Source organism: Mauremys reevesii, linkage group 4 (genome assembly GCF_016161935.1).
Source record: "Mauremys reevesii isolate NIE-2019 linkage group 4, ASM1616193v1, whole genome shotgun sequence".
Classification (NCBI taxonomy): Eukaryota; Metazoa; Chordata; order Testudines; family Geoemydidae; genus Mauremys; species Mauremys reevesii.
The window spans coordinates 15,925,085-15,945,762 of record NC_052626.1 but is presented as its reverse complement, the minus strand read 5'-3'; the positions used below and the strand labels follow the sequence as shown (position 1 = coordinate 15,945,762).

The following is a 20,678-nucleotide window of genomic DNA, read 5'->3' as shown; positions in this document are numbered from 1 at the left end:
GGGGCAATCAAAATCAGCCTGGCAGAACATGCATGAGAACTGTCTTTGGACAGATAAGCAATTGATCAAAATCACATTCTCTGATCTCTTGGGGCCAAATCCTGTTCCCATTGAAATCAAAAGGAGTTTTGCTATTCAGTTCAGTGGGAACAGGCTTTGACAGAGGAAATAACAAAACCACTCAAGCAAGAGCTATGTTGCTTATACCACAGGTATCAAAGGCTGCTGACTGGTGAAAAAGTCAGCAGACATCTGATCTTTGTCCATTGCAATGGAGAAATCAGCAATCAATGAGGCTAGAACAGTCTCTGTACCATATCCAACTCATAAGTCCATCTGCAAAGGATCAAGGAAATATTAAGGCTCCAGATTACCTTAAAGTGCTCATTCCCTTGGTTAGAATGCTCCCATTAGTATATGTTCATAGTCCAGAGGCTGGAACAGGAAAGAGGCTGGAGCAGGAAAGAAACAAAATGGAGATGTTTCCAGGCCAGGGCCTTTTAGCTTTTGCCAAGTGCCAAGTAAAGGGAAATCTGTTCTCACTGTTAAAGATGGTGTTTGGAGTCACATGGGCAAGTTACATGTCCATCACCCCCACCCATATTCTAGTTAGAACATTCACAAAAAGTCCATTAAGTGTAGACAGTTGTTTTCCAGGGTCAATTGTGAGCTAAGTGTTCCTTAATGGGCCATTCAACTTGACTTGTCCCTTCATGTGCTGACTAAATACCTTGTGGGCATTACCACAGGAGCAAACATGTAGTAAACATAGCTAATATTCATAACTGCCATAACTAACAAGATGAATATACATGCATAGAAATAGCATAATCATAAGTACCAGTTATTTCACATACATGACTATTCCCAAAAGAGATTCTGAAAAATCACACCACGTACCTATGTGCCAGCACCATGCCCCACTGGAGTTTTGTTATCTGTTATGTAACAACAGAGATGGAGCCAGAGACATGGCTCTGTTTAGCCTAAAAGGGCCAGGTTAATTTTTAGCTGTTCACTGCACCTTTAGTCAGTGAAGGCATACTGGCTGGCACACATTCAGATTAATGGGCTTCAGTGTTCCTTTGCCATTAATTTTTTAATGTTCATAAACCTGCTATGTGCTGAGGTGGGCTAAAGCATAACACAGGTTTTCAGGTTTGCAAATCTGTGAACTTCTCCCTCTTTGAGATTTTATTATTATTATTATTTTTTTTTTGCTGGTCATTATGTGGGAGGGTATCCGCTCCGCCCTCTGCTCATGAGGTTATGTATATGTCTTGTAGCACTCTTCTGAACACCAGTTGGAAGGAATGTTTTTTCAGTAAGTGTGGACTGATTCTTTTCTCTTAGAAGGCATGTAATTCTTTCAAGTACACACTGATTAACACAGAAAACAAGTAGGGCTGTTAAACTTTCTTCAAACTCCATAGAAAATTCAGTTCAGCTATATTTTCCAGTACAGTGATGAAATGGGTGTTTGTATATACAAACATCAACATGCTTAACTGCTCACTTTCCCCCAAGTATGTAGTATTTCAGTCTGTCTCATGTGTCTTCTGAAACTAATGACTTTTCAGATTTATAATAATTAAATAAAATAATGTGTATTACACTAGTGCCCAGGGAGCAACTAAGAACAAGGCCCCATTGGGTTAGATACTGTACAAAACACAGAGTAGTGGTAAGTCTCTGGCCTGAAGAGCTTCCAATCCAATAAACTAGACAGACACAGGATAAGGAAAGTGACTATAACATACAAGCACACTGAACAGTGTGATGGTACATGGTAGCAAATGTCCAGTGAGTGCCACAATTTTTTTGGGGAGGGATGGTGGATTGAGTTAGGGCTAAACTGACCAGAAAGACAAGGAACAGGGGAGGGCTGAGTGGGACACAGCAGGTGAGAAGAGGGAGGCAAGGAAGGAAGAGAGGATGAAGGACAGATATAGAATGACTCTGAGGGTATGTCTACTACACAACATTGTAAGCCTAGGGTTAGTGGGATTTGAGTCAGCTGACCTGTGTCAGGGAACTCTGGACTTGAGGTTAAGGATTTTCAGACCCATACTTGAATTTAGGGCTCTGTCATCCACACTGCAGTGCACAGACCCATAAGGAGCACATGAGAACAGAAACTGCATACTTAGCTCCTTTAATGGCTGTCTCAATAGAATGACTGCAGTTTGAGAAGGCTTTATAATGAACTACCTTCTAATCTGAGAATTGGGCGCTCTATCTCTAGGCTGAGTCACATTGGCAGGAAAATGCCCATGTGCACTTGTTCTGAGGATAATTAGGGCTGACAAACTATTAAAACTATTAAAATGAAACTTTGCAATGTGTCACAACCCTAAACTCATGCTCAAACATGGCATCAATATGGCCAATTGTCGGTCACATTGGTCACCAATGTGGTTGCACATTGGTACCGTGTGCAACACCGTAGTGTGGTGTGCAACATTATAGTGCCGTGTGCCTATTCCCGAACCTTCTAACTGGTCAATTGTGGGTCAAGTTGGTGCCGTGTGCTACAATACCAGCGTGTTGTGTGCAAAAGAGTAGTGTGCCGGGTGCAGCTCCTGTTGACGTAGAGGGCTCCAGCTCGGAACCTGGAGGGCGAAGGAGCTAGGGACCAATTAGACGCTGGCACGAGTAAGAGTCTTTGAATAAAACTGTATCTCGCGCCAAAAACGGCAGGAGTGCCCGCGTGTTAGCTGGAAGGCCTGATCACCCTTTCAGTCAGGGTCTCCTCCGGATTTTGCTGGCTCGTGTCGTGTCATGTTAGGATTACTTCCCCTCAATTCGTCATGCACTCTGTGTCTGTACTGCTGGTCAGCTGCGCCTGGAGTGTGGTATGTGCATTTTAATTTCTGTAAACACTTTGTTTGCTTAGCCTCTTCTTTTTTCTTCTTCTTCTTTCTCCCTTATTTGGTGCAAAGTTGTGTATACAGTATAGGAGAATCAAATTGTTGTATTAATTACTGTTGTGGTTAGTTGGTGTATTTCACAACATTCGGTTAATGCGTGCTCAGTTTACTCAGTTTGCGTGTCTATTTTGGATTTTAGTAAGCGGTTGATCATAGGTCGTTTAGTTCTTGTTGTTAGATGCAAATAGACTGTTTTCAAGTTGTGTGTGGTTTATCTTGATAATATTTCTAGTTGATAAATTACCTCCCCCCGGCCCAAGTTGTAACTTATCCCTTGTTAATAAACGGCCACGTGGTTTGAAATTTCAATCTGTCATGTTTTGATTTTCCTCTCTCAATTAAATACTTACTCCATCCTGTGTTTGTCTCGGACACAATGAAGGTGGTTTTTTTTTTAAATTTATTTTTATCTGTTTGTTTTGAAGTTTGACAAATGATGTAGGTTTCAGAACACATACACACCCCAGCATGGCTGCTGCGCAGTGAAGTGTATCCTCAGGTGTGGGGTGCACTGTGCTCCAGCAATCTTCAGGGATCCCTTATCCCTTTCCCTGCCACACTCCAGGGCAAGTTTTTGGGCCTGGCTCCCCTTTGATGCCCTGACAGTGCATGCAGTCGGAGTGCCCCTGCACACACAGCTCCAGGCAGGGGGCACTCGGGAACAAGTGACAGAGAGAGCAGCAGGGACCAAGTGGCTGCCCTGCAGGGAGAGCAGGGCTTCTGGCTCATCACAGCCAGGGGAGGGATGACCCCCAACATCCTGGCAGCCAGAAGCCACATCCTGCCTGTCAGCTTTGCTCCCTGTTCCAGGCAAGCTGCATGTAGCAGCAAGATGGAGCCAGAGCAGGAGTTGCTGCCTCCATGAGACCAGCAGAGACACACACTCTGCTAGACAGCAATGGCTCTTCTGGCCACTGCGCTGGCTGCTTGCCACTGGGAACTCTGGGATATATCCAGAGGTTTTCCAGGACCTGAGTCAAGCTAGGGCCGCATGCACACAGGAAAGCAATAGGGCTTCTTGGACTCTAAGTCCCCTCTTAATATGGGCTTGGATTCTCCAGCCTTGCAGAGTCCTGGGACCTTAGGTCTGAACCCTAGGTTAGCACAATTGGTGTGTGGATACAAGGGGGATTAGGCTTGAGACCAGGCTTACATTGCTGTGTAGACATACCTTGAGTGAAGAGACTGTGGGAGAGGGCTTGGGAGGATCTTGGAGCAATCAGCAGAGGAGAGAGACTGTCCAGTCAAAACTTTATTAGAAAATACTCTGATGACATCATCAGTGTCTGTGGTTCCCTCCTTAAACTGCTTCTGCAGCTGCTCCTCTGGCTCCAGTTTCTTTTTTAAATATATTAGGAACAAAAAAAATCCCGCCAATAGCTAGTACTAGACGGAAATAGTAGAATTATCAATAATAATGCAGAAAAGACAGAAGTGTTCAATCAATATTTCTGTCCTGTATTTGGGGGAAAATGATATAGTCTCATCATATGGAGATAACACTGTTTCCATTCCACTAGTATCTCAGGAGGATGTTAAACAGAGACTACTAAAGTTAGACATTTTTAAATCAGCATATCCAGATAACTTGCATTCAGGAGTTTTAAAGGATCCGGCTGTGAAGCTTGCAGGACCATTCATGTTGATTTTCAATAAGTTTTGGAACGATAAGGTCTGAGGCCTTCTGCAGTAAAAAGAGCAGTCATGAGCTAAGTTGCAAGAGTGACATCCTCATGTTCCATCTAAATTGCATCAAAACAATGTGATATCGGGCTGTTAGGAAGGCGATCCTGTCCTACTAGTACCCACCATAACCAGATAAAGAAAGAGATCTTAAGATGTTTGATAAGTGGTTCCTTGCTAGACAGAATGTTAACAGTTGTAATGGTGAAATCTATAATTCTCTCTTGTTTGGTCCCTACTTCTCTATTTTTATCTGTATCAACAATTCTTTAATTGTTTCTGGCTGTTACATAACCAATTTCACAAAATTTAAATCAACTAAGGTGGTGGGGTATGATTGGTTAAAGAATTGTTTCATAATGGTCTAGTATTGGTGAAAAATACTGTTTTGTAATATTTTAGTTTAAAATGATAGGTTCTACTCAGCCATACCTTAACCAAAGTTTTAACTACTGGTATATAAACTGGGGTCCAAAAGAAAGTTCTTTGGAACCTAATTCCAGGACAGTGTTACACTCTTGACTCATATTTAGCTTTTGATCCACTATGGTCCCCAGATCCCTTTTCCGCAGTACTCCATCATAGGCAGTCATTTCCCATTTTGTATGTGTGCAACTGATTGTTCCTTCCTAAATGGAGTACTTTGAATTTGTCCTTATTGAATTTCATCCTATTTACTTTAGACCATTTCTCCAGTTTGTCCAGATCATTTCAAATTTTAATCCTGTCCTCTAAAGCACTTGCAACCCCTCCCAGCTTGGTACTGTTCGCAAACTTTATAATGGTGCTCTCTATGCCATTATCTAAATCATTGATCAAGATATTGAACAAAAACAGACCCAGAACTGATCCCTGCAGGACCCCCCTCCATATGCCTTTCCAGCTTCACTGTGAATGACTGATAACTACTCTGGGGGAATGGTCTTCCAACCAGGTATGCACCCACCTTATAGTAGGTCCATATAGGCTGTATTTCCCTAGTTTGTTTATGAGAAGGTCATGCGAGACAGTATGAAAGGCCTTGCTAAAGTCAAGCTATACCGTATCTATTATTTCCCCGCTTCCACAAAGCTTGTCACCCTATCAAAGAAGGTTGGTTTGACATGCTGACTGTTAATTATCACCTTATCTTTTAGGAGTTTACAAATAGATTGCTTAATTATTTACTCCATTATCTTTCTGGGTACTGAAGTTAAGCTGACTAGTTTGTAATTCCCTGGGTTATCCTTATTTTCCCTTTTATAGATTGACACTATATTTCTGTCCTTGGACACAATGGATAAAAAGCATCTTGGGAGTTTGTGTCTGAAATATGGTTTACTCCACAAGGGGAAAATCAGCACAGGATCTGAAAACCTCACCCATTAAGTGTTTTGAGCAAGGAGGAGGAGATTGAGGAGGGAGATAACGCAGGGTTGGGAAACCAGCCAGGCATTACTTCCCTGCAAGATATGGCTGCTTAAGTAGAGCTGACCAAACTACAGATCGGCAAAAACAAGTAGGCATACAAGCACTAGTTGCAGATGGCTGAACTCAGAATGCAAAAGAAAGCCACCAAAGAAGCAGGACTACCAGAGATGAATGGAGGTGATCCAGACAGCCCATGCCAACAAGGAGGCAGACGAATGGGCCCACCAGCGACAACTGGAGGTGATCAAAGCAGAGGAGAGAGCATATACATATCAGATGGAGGCACAAGAAATAGAGCTCAGAGCTGGAGAAGCAGAAAGGTATTCCCCAGCCTGTGGGCAATCCGCCCACCCCGTATTCACCCAGCTGGGACAGACTGTGTCCACCTTTTGAAGACTGAGAACGTATAGAAGAGTACTTAACTGCTTTTAAAAGAATATGCCAGGCCAATGGCATCCCTAAGTACAAATAAATGACTGTACTGATCGCTGACACTTAGGGAAAAGCTTTCCAGTATTTTTCTGGTCTAGACCAGGAGGAAGCTATAAACCATGATAAATATACAGAAGCTGTATTGCTAAGGTTTCAAATTATGATAGAATCATATTGCATAAAGTTTACAAATCTAAAGGAGCATGACAATATCAGTCATGAAAAATTTATGCATAAAATATCTGATTATAGGAAAAATGGGTAAAAAGTTAAGGGGCAGAAGGGCATTATGAGAAATTGTTTGATTTATTCATCCAAGAACATTTCTTTAATGCTTGCTCAGATGAAATCAGAGTTACCATATAAGAAAAGTGTCCTGACACAGTGAAAGTAGCTGCTCAGGCTGCTGATTAGCACGTTCAGGCCAGAATGGATATTGGGGAAAAAAAAAGCCCCAAAGGGAACTACACACTGTAAAAGGAGGTCTCAGATCTGTTCACAGGAGGAAGGATGCAAGGCCAAATCTACCCCAAACAGGTACCCTCTAAATAACCCTATTTACAAACATCCAGCCCAGGACGTAGGCCCAAGAAACAGGGGCAGCTCTAGGTATTTTGCCGCGCCAAGCACGGCAGGCAGGCTGCCGCCCTCGCAGCGACCGGCAGAGTGCCCCCCGTGGCTTGCTGCCCCAAGCATGCGCTTGGCGTGCTGGTGCCTGGAGCCGCCCCTGCCAAGAAAATATTTTGAGTGTGGCTCTACTGAGACACATTAAATGGATGAAAAGCTGGCTAACCAATAGGTCTAAAAATGTAATTGTAAATAGGCAGCTGTCATCAAGCAGGATAGCTCAGTGGTTTTACATTGGCCTGCTAAACCCAGGGTTGTGAGTTCAATCTTTGGGGGTGCCATTTAGGGATCTGGTGCAAAAATCTGTCAGGGGATTGGTCCTGCTTTGAGCAGTGGGTTGGACTAGATGACCTCCTGAGGTCCCTTCCAACCCTGATAGTCTATGATTACTACATGGGCTGCCTATTTACAATTACCTGCACAGTTCTGGGTCTGGAGGGTAATGGTAGGCAGCATGTAACCTCCTCCACCCAGTGGCATGAGTTCAGATTTCAACTCTGGGAAGGGGGGGCAACTTGCAGCAGGGGCTCTGAGGCCACTTTGGCCCCTGGAAGTGCTTAGACTAATTTTTACATTTTATTCTTCAAAAGATCTATTTCAAGAGCATTTGCGATTTTAGATACACTGCATTTTACTGAAGCAGCTCCAGATATACACAGCCCCCCGGCCCTTCCCATGTGTTCAATGAAGCTTTTCTACCCAAGAATCCTGCTCCTTCCTTGCAGGCCTCCCTTCCCTCCCTCCCATAATCTTTGTTGACTTGGGAGATAAGGGCACTGGAGGTTCTGGGGAATTTTGTGGCATAGTTAAATAAGACCTTCCAACTGAAGACTCAGATGTATAGACTTTAGGTTCAGTTAGTTTTGTGCTTTATACACTTGCTTCAGCCTGCACAGCCTATGCCAAACAATGGGATGTGAACACATCTTTGGTTTGAGAGGCAAGGGATGAGAAAAAAAATTATAGTAAAATTATGTAAATGCAGTCTAATCCCTGTGTTGTGATCCAGAACAGCATTTGGGTTTTTCAAAATGTATTCTGATTTCTGTTCTGATGTCAAGAATTCATTCATGTTCATTTTCCTATGCAAGGATATGTGAAGTTATTCAGATATCTGTTCTGCTGTAGGGACATACCAATAGCTTTGATTTTGATGCATAACTTTATCCTTTGTTATAAGAGAATAATTAAAATCCAACATTATACTCAGCTTTGCTAAATTAGACACTTTCCCTGCAATAGTCTATCTGAGGACAAACACTAACTGTTGCATTTCACTAATACCCTTGATATATTGATTTTTAATATCTGTATTAAACATGGTCTAAAAATTGAACTAATGCATTAGGAAATACTATGCAAGTCACAACTCCTACTTAATTGCTATGTTTCTGTCCTGGAACATCAGTTGGAAATAGACCAGGAAGAGAAAAATTCTCCATAGAAGGAAGTAAAGGCTGTATTTGGTTTACAGCCAAGGAGAAAAAATACCCGTTCACCCACACTTAGGGTTACGATATTTCAGGTTCCCAAAAAGAGGACACTGCTGGGGGCAGGGAGGGTGGAAGGGAGAGGGGTGCAGTTTCTACTGTACAGTTTCTTTCTACTTTGAATATCTAACATTTAGCGTAATGGCCTCAAAATAAATGTAAATCAAATTTAAATGTAACTTTTGGCATGCAGTGAGTCCTTTCCTACTGTGCTTCTTCCTGTTTTGCTCTACAGAGAAATATGCATGGGCACATCTTTGTCAAGAGTGGGTGATTGCTCATCAAATAGCCATGAAAGTTTGCAAGATGTGTATCTGAAGTTGTACTGTACAAGCAGGATCCCTTTCAGCAACTCAACAGTCAAGTTGTTCCTTTCCTTTGTTCACTGGCTTTGCCTTACTGAAAAAACCTCACTCTACATTTGCATTGTGAAAGGGAACAGCAAAGAACGGTCTTTAACAGTTCTGAGTGACATTCAATGTTTTTGGACTTCTCAAAATATTTGGTCCATCTTTGGTGTGCTACCAAATTATTGAACTCTTCATCACTGTTGTAACCTTCCATACATTTCTTGAGATTGCTGAACTGATCAAAGCACTTAATGTCATCAATTTGCACCCTGTTCTCTGTCAGGTATTTCACATAAAATTCTATATCATTCCAATTTGGTGTCTCACTCAGGGCAATCCACATGGAATAAGAGAAGTCTTCCAAGAGTGCCTTCCACATCTCCAAATATTCTAAGTGTGTGCTGTACAGACATTCTATTTTAGCACAGGACATGTTATACTCTTCATCAAGTCCCTCCTTGTGCTTTTGTGCCAGTAGTAGTCCCTTAACTTTCAGCGACACAAAGTTCTGGGTCTTGCATTCAAGAAGGACAGTGTGCACTGAGTTCAAGCTTTTCACCACTTCTACGACAGTGTTGTTCCATTTCTATTTCTTGAATGTGTGACTAGAATGCACTCATGAGTGAGTGCATGTGCCAGAAGTAAATCCCACTGAACTCATCTTTTAAAAATTTCTTAATCAGAGTGGGTGGTGTGTCCCGTGACAGGAAGAATGACTTCAAGGATGGAAATATCTGAAGCAGCCTTGTAATACCTAGAAATAATAACAGCCAGAGCCGTAACTAGCTATTTTTGTACTTAAGACAAGAATATAAAATTGCGCCCCCCCAGTGCCACACCTCCAGCACCACCCGGCCCTGTGGAAGCAACCCCCCCCCCCAGCACCGCCCAGCCCATGGACACAAACCCTCCCTTCCCCAGCACCACCCTGCGGAAACAGCTGTGGGCCAAAAAAGGAAGGTGGTGGTGGGGGGAAGAAACAGCACGCAGATCACAGCAGTAAAATAGGACCCACCCCCTCCCTGCTCAGCCCCACCATCACACTCCTCTTCACCCCCTAGCTGGCTTGCTGCATCCCTCCTAGTCAGTCCCCCACCCACCCACCTCCTTTCACCTTCTCTCTCCCCAGCCAGAAACCCCCATGCCCGCCCCTAAAACCCCTGTTGGCTCACTGCTCGCCTCTTTGCCCACCCGCCACTTACCCATCTGCTTGCCCCCGACTCGCCGCTCACCCCCTCATCCCCCTCCAAGTATAAAGCCTCATTCAAAGACCCAGGGGGTTGCTATATTAATGCACACAGCAGTCAAAACGCATCATCAGGAATCTACAACCCATCCTGGACAATGATCCCACACTTTCACAGGCCTTGGGTGGCAGGCCAGTCCTCGCCCACAGACAACCTGCCAACCTGAAGCATATTCTCACCAGTAACTGCACACCACACCATAGTAACTCTAGCTCAGGAACCAATCCATGCAACAAACCTCGATGCCAACTCTGCCCACATATCTACACCAGCAACACCATCACAGGCCTAACCAGGTCAGCCACACCATCACCGGTTCATTCACCTGCACATCCACCAATGTAATATACGCCATCATATGCCAGCAATGCCCTTCTGCTATGTACATCGGCCAAACTGGACAGTCTCTAAGGAAAAGGATAAATGGACACAAATCAGATATTAGGAATGGCAATATACAAAAACCTGTAGGAGAACACTTCAACCTCCCTGGCCACACAATAGCAGATCTTAAGGTGGCCATCCTCCAGCAAAAAAACTTTAGAACCAGACTTCTAAGAGAAACTGCTGAGCTTCAGTTCATTTGCAAATTTGACACCATCAGTTTAGGATTAAACAAAGACTGTGAATGGCTTGCCAACTACAGAACCAGTTTCTCCTCCCTTGGTTTTCAAACCTCAACTGCTAGAACAGGGCCTCATCCTCCCTGATTGATCTAACCTCGTTATCTCTAGCTTGCTTCTTTTTACCTGCCCCTGGAAATTTCCACTATTGCATCCGACGAAGTGGGCATTCACCCACGAAAGCTCATGCTGCAAAATGTCTGTTAGTCTATAAGGTGCCACAGGATTCTTTGCTGCTAATGCAGTACTGTAGCAGGGTGGTCCCCTGCTCCTGCCCCAAAGGGCTTAAAACAGCCCAGAAGAGGGCTGTGGCTGGGGCAGCTTTTAGGCTGGGCTGATTGGAGGAAGTGGCTGCAGCTGGGGCCATGCCCCAAACAGACTCAGCTGGCCCTATAAAGGCAGAGAAGCCAGGGGCAAATATAGTCCACCTCTGCCTGTAGAGGAAGATGGGTTTGGCTACAGGGAACTAGAGACAGGGTACCTGAGTGAAGCAGGGTTGGGGGAAAGGCAGAGGAGCTGGGGAGCTCCAGCCTGGAAAGCCCCAGGCTGTGGCCTAGCACAAGGCCAATAGGTACTGGGAGTTACAGAGGGCAGCCCAGGGGTAGGCTAAGACAGCAGGTCCAAACCCTCCTTGCTAGTCATGAATAGGCTGATACTGCAGTCTGCCCCAGGATGTGGGGCTAGACAATGACTGGCAGTAGCCTGATACTGAGGTGAGGTGGGACTAGTGGGTGGGGGTTCATGGGGAGGGGAGACCCTAAGACTGAGGGGTTACTACCAGGGGGCAGAACACCAGGTAAGAGGGCACTGGGTCCAGGGAGGGACATGGTGGGCCAGAGGACAGGCAGATCACCAGCCTGCAGAGGGTGTCCCAGAGCTGCAATGAGCTAATTCCCAGAACAGACCAGCAGGAGGTGCCGCAGGGGTGAGTCTGCACTTCTACAAGTACCAACAATTAAAATACAGAAAATGGGGGGCCCCCTCCATCCACTGACTTGCCGCTCGCCTCCTCACCCCCCCTTCAAGTATCAGGGGTGGCAGGTTTGCAGAAATTTTGCTGGTGCCCAGAATGCTCAGAGTCCTCCCCCAAACTCTGCCCCACACCTGCCTAAGGCTTTGTGAGGGAGTTTAGGTGGGGAAGGAGGTCTGGGATGCAGGCCCTGGGTTGGGGCAGGGGATTGGGGTGTAGGATGGTTGAGAGGTTGGGCTGTGGGGTGTAGGCTCTGGGATGGAGTTTGGGTGCAGGCTCCAGCCTGGGGCACAGGGTGGGGGTGCAAGATGGGTAGAGGAGTGCAGGCTCTGGGCAGGAGTTTGAGTGCTAGGTGCAGGCTCTGGGATGGGGCACAGGGTGGGGGTGCAGTATGGATGGAGGGGTGCAGGCTCTGGGATGGAGTGAGGAGGGCTGGGTGCAAGCTCTGGGCTGGAGCATAGGGTGAGGGTGCAGGATGGGTGGAGGGGTGCAGGCTCTGGGATGGAGTTTGGGTGCAGGCTCCAGGCTGGGGCACGGGGTGGGGTGCAGGATGTGTGGAGGGGGCAGGCTCTGGGAAGGAGTGCAGAGGGCTGGGGCAGACTCTGGGACAGAGTTTGGGGGCTGGAGAGGGGGTGGTGGGTGCTGGGGGGGAGGGGACTGCCATTACATGTGGCTTCCTTCCTCCCCCTGCTGCCCCTCACCGTACCCTCACTGGGAGTGGGTGATGGGGCTGCCCCTTGCCCACTTTTCAGGAGTGGTGGCTGGGAAGGGGGTGGGGTGGATCACAGGGTCAAACACTCACTGAAGGCCCAGAAGCTGCTCAGGTGAGTGAGATCCACTGGCTGCAGATGATCCTGTCTCCCACCGGAAGCCCCCTCAGCATCTCCTCCAGGTGGGTGCTGGGGGAGAGAAGGGCTGCAAAGCACTTGTGCCTCCCTCCTCCCCCCTCCTGACAGGCAGCAGCTGCCTCAGCTAGCTGCTCAGCTGCCTGCTGGTGTCCTGTTGCCAAGGCAGCAGCAGCTTTCATTCTGGTAGGGATGCTCTGGGGCCTTTCTGCACCCTTCAACTTTAGGTGCCCGAGGCAAATGACTCACTTGCCTCACCCTTGTTATGGCACTGACTACAGCCATTGTGTCGTCTTGTGGTAAAGCAGCTTTCTGTATTCAATGTCAACAAACTCATAGTATTCCTTCAGAAGCTCAGCTCAGACAGTGTAGATATGAAAATAGAGAGTTTTAAAATAATGCTCTCAATGTCAACATCAAATGTGTCTGCCCTGTGATGGACACAATTGTTCAAAATGTGTGCTGGGCAACCCACATCGATTAAAGTCTCCTTCTGCAACAGCTTCTTTAAATTTGTACACGTTCTTGCCGTCTTCTTCATGCCACAATCTTCCAAACATTGTATTGCAGTTGTTACCTGCAAATGCAATACACTTCTCAAACCTTTCTTTCCCAGAGTTTCCTTGATGTATTGTGCAATTGTAGTCTCATTATGTGTGTTTTCATAGCACTATGATTGCTTCCATCTGCAGCAACACTACAGTAAGGAATATCATTGTCCTCAAGTGCTTTCCAAGCAGCATCAAAAGAATGTGGTGCAAGCACAGAATTAATAATCTCTTCTGTCTTGGTGCAAGCAGTTGAAAATGTTTGGACTACCTCAAAATCAGGGAATGTCTTTGTCAGTAAGACAGATGTGCAATCCATTGAAACTATCATGATGCATGACAGCATGAAACACTAGAATGCCTTCTGCTGCACTAACAGGATCCTCTGATTTGCTGCCTAGTTTAACAAAATAATCTTAACTTTGCTGATGAGCTTTTTTTCCCCTCAAATTAATTTCTTGTATCTCAGAATCCACATGAGCTTGTTAATCAAGAGCACCTTTATTTGCAACAGAGATATACACACCAGCTCTGCATATCCAGCTCTCTGCTTCCCATTCTACTTGACTACTACAAAAACATGGAAATTTTGTCTTTAGTTCTCCAGTAAATTTACATTTTTGTTTTGGCATTATGTTCAGTGGTAGGTCACTTCACTTCCAACTCAAAAGTGTTTACAACAAATCAAATTTAACAAAATTAATCAAACTCAAGAGGAATTAGATGTGTAGCACCCCCAGAAATCCCCCATTCCATGGCTCTAAGCATAATTAAAATACAACATAAAACCAGCAGCCCCCTCCAAACCAAACAGCCAGGCAATGAGTTCCTGCCCCCCTGGGCCTGGCTGACCACATGAGCTGTGCAGTAGGTCCTGTGAGGCCTCACCCCCGTGCTCTCTCTCCTCTGTGATGCATGCTGGGGGGAGGACATGAGATCTCTCCTCCAATAGGGATGACAGAGGGGCAGGTTGAGCAGTGTGTTCTGAGGACCCATTACAAGGACAGACCCCATGCTGCAGCTGGGCTGCACGCTGGGCACTTGCTCCACTTTGGGTTTCCTGGCTGGCTGACACCAGTCAGAGCAGCACACATTGCCACATATGCTTTGGAAATGCCTCCCAGTGGCTAGCCAGTTCAGTGAATGGCAAACATTTGCTGGTCCTGCCCCAGACAGCTGCTCACCCCCAGGCACATTCCCACCCACTGTTGCCAGGTCCCCAGCAACCCCCCCCCCCGCCCTTGGTTTGAAGGACGTGGGCAGAGAGTAAACCCAAAGCACAGTGCCATCTTTTCTTCCATGGCACAGGGAGATCAGACGCTCCAGCTGCCCAGCTCTGAAGGCAGCATAGAAGTAAGGGTAGCAATACCACACCATGCCACCTTTACTTCTACGCTGCTGCTGGCAGGTGCTGCTTTCAGATCTGGCTGCCAGAGTGGCTCTGGTAGGCTGAGTGGCTGTGGTTCCAGTTGTAAGCCCCCCAAGTGGCCTGGCTTCAACTTCAGCTGTAAGCTCCCAGGGTGGCCTGGCTGCAGCTCCAGCTGCATGGGAGGGGAGGGGGCAGAGGGGAAATCCCGCATATTTGGTGATATTTAAAAAATCCATTTGGATGGAGATTGGCAGACCAAAAAAGAGATCATGTCCAGCAAACCCTACCCATACTCCCTTCTGATAGCATTGTGCTGTGGGTCTGGCTGAAGCCCCAAGGGCATTTTAAATCTGCAGCCACTACCATGCAACCAGTCACCCTCACAAGATGAGGAGGCACGTATCGTCAATTTCTAAACTTTGCTGAACCTGGAGTTCTCTCTGGCATTCGTGCTGCTCTCAACTTTCCTCCTTCAATTCCCTCACCCTCCAGGATCTTTCTTACTCTCTTTATACCTCTATAATCTCTCCCCTCTCATCTTGTGTGTCTCACCCTCTGGGTAATGTTTCCCTGCAGCTCAGCTCTCTTTCTCTCTCTGTGCTGCTAGCACAGAGTAAAGTGATTAGAATTGGGATCTATGAAGTAAGCACCTGCCACACAGACAAGAGCCACCAAGCTCAAGGTTTCAGTTGGTGGCCATAGAGTAAAACTATCACATGATGCAGTGTGAAGGGGCAGGGAAACACAAAGCAGCAGAGATGGAAAGAAGAAGTGGGAAGAGAGGAAGAAAACAGGAGGCAGGAAGCCGTGTCTAGTTTGTGTACGTGGTGGTGCTTGGCTCATTCAGTGAAGCACCTGACAAGATATTGAGTGCTGCCATTGTTAGCAACTAAAATTAACAGGTAGTATGAAGCACAGAGAGGGGCAATTGCCTCCCCCCAGTGGTGCCACTGCCTCCACCCTTAATGCAGCAGTCTTGTTTAAGATCCTTCTGCAGATGGTCCTACTGGCTTGGCTCTGATTTGTGATCATGTTTAAGATGGATGTTCTGGACAAACTTGCAGGTAAATGCAATTTCATGTGGACAGTGAAGGCAGAAAATTAATAAGGGTGCAAGAGTTCTCTTTTGTAACTCAACTTCTTACTAATTACAGTGGTGAAGGCAATTGTTTCTCTTTTTTTAATCCAACATTTTTAAAAACAGACCACTTAAAGGCCAAGTTGTTCTAAGTGTTTGTATTGATCAAAGAACAAAATCCAGTTGCTTCAATTGTTATAGATACTTTGGAAATCATTCAGCCACTTCAGGCTGCTTTGTAACTCACTTCTCTTTCCTCTTGTTCTCACAATAGCAGTATTATCTGCATCTTGACCTTTCTGTCTCTAGTCTGAACACGATAGAAACATACCTTCTTGCTCAGTGGGACAATTTTACTTAAGTACATTAGTTGTACAGTAAAAAATAGACCTATTTGTCAACCTTGAATTGAATACAATCATTGACATTTATAGAAATGCTACTGATGAAGACAGAAATTTAATTGGTCACACCCATTCCCACACCAAATTACTTTATCCATTACTAACGCAAGTAGGCAGTGACTTCATACCTCCACTCTCTGTCCCACCCCCCAACTCCCTTGTCTGGATACTTAAGAAAAACATAATAAAGTTAGAATGTTTTTGTTGCTCTGTAAAGAATACTTAATAATATAAATTAATAAAACATGTCTTCCATGGCTCTAACGAAAAAATATTCAAAGTCTGTCTGAGGTGAGCATGGAAGGACATATTTTGCAACAACCATAATACTATCTCTATATAACCCTGATATTCTGTGATTCTATCCACACTCAATGAGTCACTTGTTCAGACTTGAGGGCCCTGCATTTAAAACAGTATTGACCATTGACAAGCATTTTCAATAGAAGGTCCTGTGCTTTGGTGCCACAAGTTTTACTAAATGTTTAGCAGTGGTGGCATCAGGCCCATCTTTGACATCAGGAGTTTCAGGTTTTTCATTTCCTAGATGATTGGCTCTTGGAGGGAAATTTTTATCAAGCAGTTACTTGGGACCACTACGGCAGTGGTTTTCACACTGTGGCTCGTGACCCAGTACTGGTTTGTGGAATGGAAGACGCTGGGTCGTGGCGGCTCTGGTCAGCACAGCTGACCGGGATGTTAAAAGTCCCGTCAGTGGCGCTGCCCGGCTAAGGCAGGCTAGTTCCTACCTGTTCCAACACTGTGCTGCGGCTTGGAAGTGGCTAGCAGCAGGTCTGGGTCCTAGGCAGGGGGGCGGGCACAGGGCTCTGCGTGCTGCTCCCACCCTGAGCACTGGCTCCACACTCCCATTGGCTGGTTCTCAGCCAACAGGAGCTGGGGGTGGGGGCAGAGCCTACAGGTGAGAGCCGCACGGAGCTGCTTGTGCGCCTCCGCCTAGTAACAAGACCTGCTGCTGGCTGCTTCTGGGGTGCAGCGTGGTCCTTGGTGCCAGGACAGGGAGGAAGCCTGCCTTTGCACCCCAGCTGCACTGCTGACTGGGAACCACCAAAGGTAAGCCCACATCCCCAATTACCTGCCCCAGTGCTGAGCTCCCTCTCAAACCCAGAGCCCCTTCCTCACCCCAAACCCCTCATCCTCAACCCCACTCCAGAGCCTGCACCCCCTAGCCCCCAGCCCAGTGCCCCCTCCCACACCCTGAACCCCTCATTCCTGACCCCACCCCACACCCTAACCCTCTGCACCAACCCTGAGCCCCTCCCACACCTCAAGCCCCTCATCCCCAGCTCCGTTGGGTCGTGGGTATCAACAATTTTCTTCAACTGGGTCGCCAGAAAAAAAAGTTTGAAAACCAGTGCTCTAGGGCACCTGTTATCTCATTGGGGCTCTGGATTTAAGCATTGTAGTAGGAAGAGGCTTGAAACATAAGCTCTTGTATCAGTGGCCTGGTATGAGGCCTGAAGCCTCGGCTAAGTAGTGGTCAAAGCTTTGTCAGGCTGTGAACTAGAGGCAGGCCCTGCTCACAGAACCTGGCAAAAAGAGGGCTGATATTGCAAAATACACATTCCTAAGTAGTGCTAGGCACAAGAACATTCAGGCAAACACATTTCAGAAGGATGGTACCAGAACACCTCAATACCAACACATTTTCCAAAGATAACAGGAAGACGCTGACCCATCTTAAATATAAGGTCAGGATGACTGTGATGGATAGAGATGTTTTGATCAAACCAACATATACAAGGTAATGGGTGGCACCTAGGTAGGTCAGAGGGTGGTACCTAGCATGTCAGATAGGGCAACACGTGATGTATAAAGAGGTATCTCAGAGGGAGTGTCTTTGGCTGGCCTAGGGGATAATGGAAAGTCCCGCCCGTTAACTGAGCTAGTCCATTGCAACGGGCATACATGTGTTAATGTACCTATAACCATTGAGCCACGACATTAGGACTGTGTTGCTTTGACAATAAACCTGACCAAGTACCTTCACTATGAACCAAGTCTGTGGTTATTGGGTAGTTCAGTCGAGGTCTGCTGTGCCAACTATTTGTGCAGAGCTGGGACAGAACACAAAAAACACACACACAGCCAAACATCTAACAACAAACATAAATGAAATTATATTTGTTTTCCCACCCAGTCAGGATTTACTTTTATTGGGACTACCCTGGATTCCTAGATGGGACTTACCTTTCTACTTCAGCACCATATTTTGGAGTTGCAGAAAATGGTCCATGAAGAAAGGAATCAGCTGTCTGCTCTGGCTCAAGAATACTGTCATAATGTCTTTACAAACTTAGGTATGAGGCCTCTTCAATTTATTTAAATTCTCAGGCCCACCCTGGACTTCACAGCTTCAGTGTGACACTGTATAATCCAGACTCAGTAAAATACTGAATAGGCAATTCCTCCTCTGGAATATTTTCAAGGGAAAATGTTTCTTTCAGCCTTCACCAATTCCCATGGTAGGTGCAGTTACATTCAATTTAGATCAGGGAGTACTCTAACATCTTCTTGGGTATCCAGTCTGTGGAAGTCAAGAGAGTCTATGTAAGGATAAGGCCTTTTCCTGTAGCCATATTGTAAGGCTTAAGGCCTTTGTCTGCAGCCATATTAAGAGAGCAGCAGCCATGAATTAAGAAGCAGGAAGTCACATCCTCACATTCCATCTAAATTACATTAAAACAATGTAATATCAGGCTGTTAAGGAGGAGATCCTGTCCTAATATCACCAGATCTTAAGATGGCTAAAGAAAACTTAGTTTGATAGCATTCTGTCTGGCAAGAAATCACTTATCAATAATTGTGGTTGTGAAATCCTCATTTCTTTATTGTTTTGTCATGGTCCCCATTTCTCTATTGTTTGTATCATCTGTCTTGTTCTTTGATTAATTATGTAACAGACAGAAACAATTTTGCTAAGTGTAAATTAAGGTGCTGGGGTCTGATTGGTTAGATAATTTTGTTACAATATGTTAGGATTGGTTAGTAATATTTTAGTAAAGTGATTGGTTAAGGTAAAGCTAAGCAAGACTACTGATAGGTGATGGCCTTGCGTGGAGAACTGCAGAAGAAATTTCATAATGGAGAATGGAAGAGTACTTACAGTTAATTAGAGTTCTCAAAATATATTGCTTCTGCAGATCCACACTGACCCCTTCTTCCTCCTTTCTTTTACTGTAATTGTTTAGAGGAGTTGGTGAGGAACTGAGAAGCATTAGATAGGGGTTCCTTTTTTTAACTGAGGACATAATGTCAGGTCAGTGCATCTGTACCCCCAGCAGCTACACTGTTCTGAATGGTTCTGAGACTTGCTTGCATTGTGGCTTCATTGACATTATAATATATTCCCCTTCATGTACTTTGTGCACAAGGGGAACATAGAGTCCTGTGTTACATCTCATCTCAGTTTATTTTCATCTTTCTTTCTCAGTGAGAGCTGGTAAATGTTGAGTTCAACAGCTGTAAATGCTGTAGTTCAGACTCGAATTATGCCTTTCCATGCATATATAACTTCTATTTTAAATCTTCTTAATAACTACATGTAAAATATATTCACTTCAAGACATTCTTCTAATTTATAGTTTAAAAAAATCTTTATAGTAGAAGCCTGACCTCTGACCTCATGTAACCTTATGTTTCTGGTTGCTTACCTGGTGTGCCTTTATTCCAGCCAGTTATCTGGTACAGTAAGTCCTTAATGCAAACTGAAGTCATATGGATTCAAGGTTTTTAGTTACTATCCTCAGAATTATTTGGGCGTAAGCTTTCGTGGGTAAAAAACTATTTCGTCGGTAAAAAAAAAAGCTTATGCCCAAATAAATATTAGTCTTTAAGGTGCCACGGGACTCCTTGTTTTTAGGATGACCAGACAGCAAGTTTGAAAAATCAGGACAGGGGGTGGGGGTAATAGGTGCCTATGTAAGAAGAAGTTCCAAAAATTGGGACTGACCCTATAAAATCGGGACACGTGGTCACCATAGTTGTTTTTATGGATACAGACTAACATGGCTACCCCCTGATACTTATCCCTAGAATTATACGTTTGGCTCCTAGCTGAGATTACAAATGCTGATCTTTTCAAATGCAGATTACAGAGATGCATTTTAATGCAGATCTTAATAGTTGTTTAGGATTTATGGTGCCCCCTTATATTTATATTTTTGTAAAAGGCTCCTACAGAAATATCACACCATTTCCCGCCGGGGGGTGCTCATTGTCAAATATGGATTGATTACAGCAGTTTTCTTTTGCAGCAAGCTGACACTACTAGCTGCCCCTGAGGGGCCAGATTCACCCCTGTGGCTTCCCCCAGGTGTGCCACAGAGGGAGGTTGGGCAGCTTCAGGGAGTGCTGAAGGGGGCTCATCATCTCACCAGACCTGATCTTAGTCCGTGGGGCGGTTCCCGAGCCTAGCAACGGGCTGAAAGGACAACTGTGCCTCAGCCCTGCTTCTGAGGCTGGCTGCTGTGGAGGATACGCGCTGCTATGCCGCCAGGGGGCTCTGGCAGCAGGGTCTGTGCTGCTGGCAGGGTCCTCCAGTGGCGCGAGGGCTGCTAAGGGCAAGACAAGCGCGGCGAAACCGGCCCTGAGGGAAAGGGAGCGGGCCTCGGACACTTCCTAATGGCGCGGGGCTCACGAGCAAACCGCCGTA

At 45.6% G+C, this 20,678-nt stretch overlaps 1 protein-coding gene and 1 long non-coding RNA gene across 2 annotated transcripts in view; one reads left to right on the top strand and one right to left on the bottom strand.

The window, feature by feature from the left end:
* Window positions 1-214: 214 nt before the first annotated feature.
* On the bottom strand, window positions 215-19,842 carry LOC120403521. Its single transcript, XR_005597564.1, has 3 exons — window positions 19,678-19,842; window positions 18,215-18,551; window positions 215-452 (listed from the first exon to the last, which is right to left on the bottom strand). It is a non-coding gene; the product is annotated as an uncharacterized LOC120403521 (long non-coding RNA).
* ESR2 (estrogen receptor 2) overlaps window positions 18,308-20,678 on the top strand; it is a 175,387-nt gene continuing 173,016 nt past the window's right edge. Inside the window, exon 1 of the mRNA XM_039534661.1 lies at window positions 18,308-18,324. The gene's annotated coding sequence lies outside the window, so the exon portion shown is untranslated. The remainder of the gene's footprint in view (window positions 18,325-20,678) is intronic.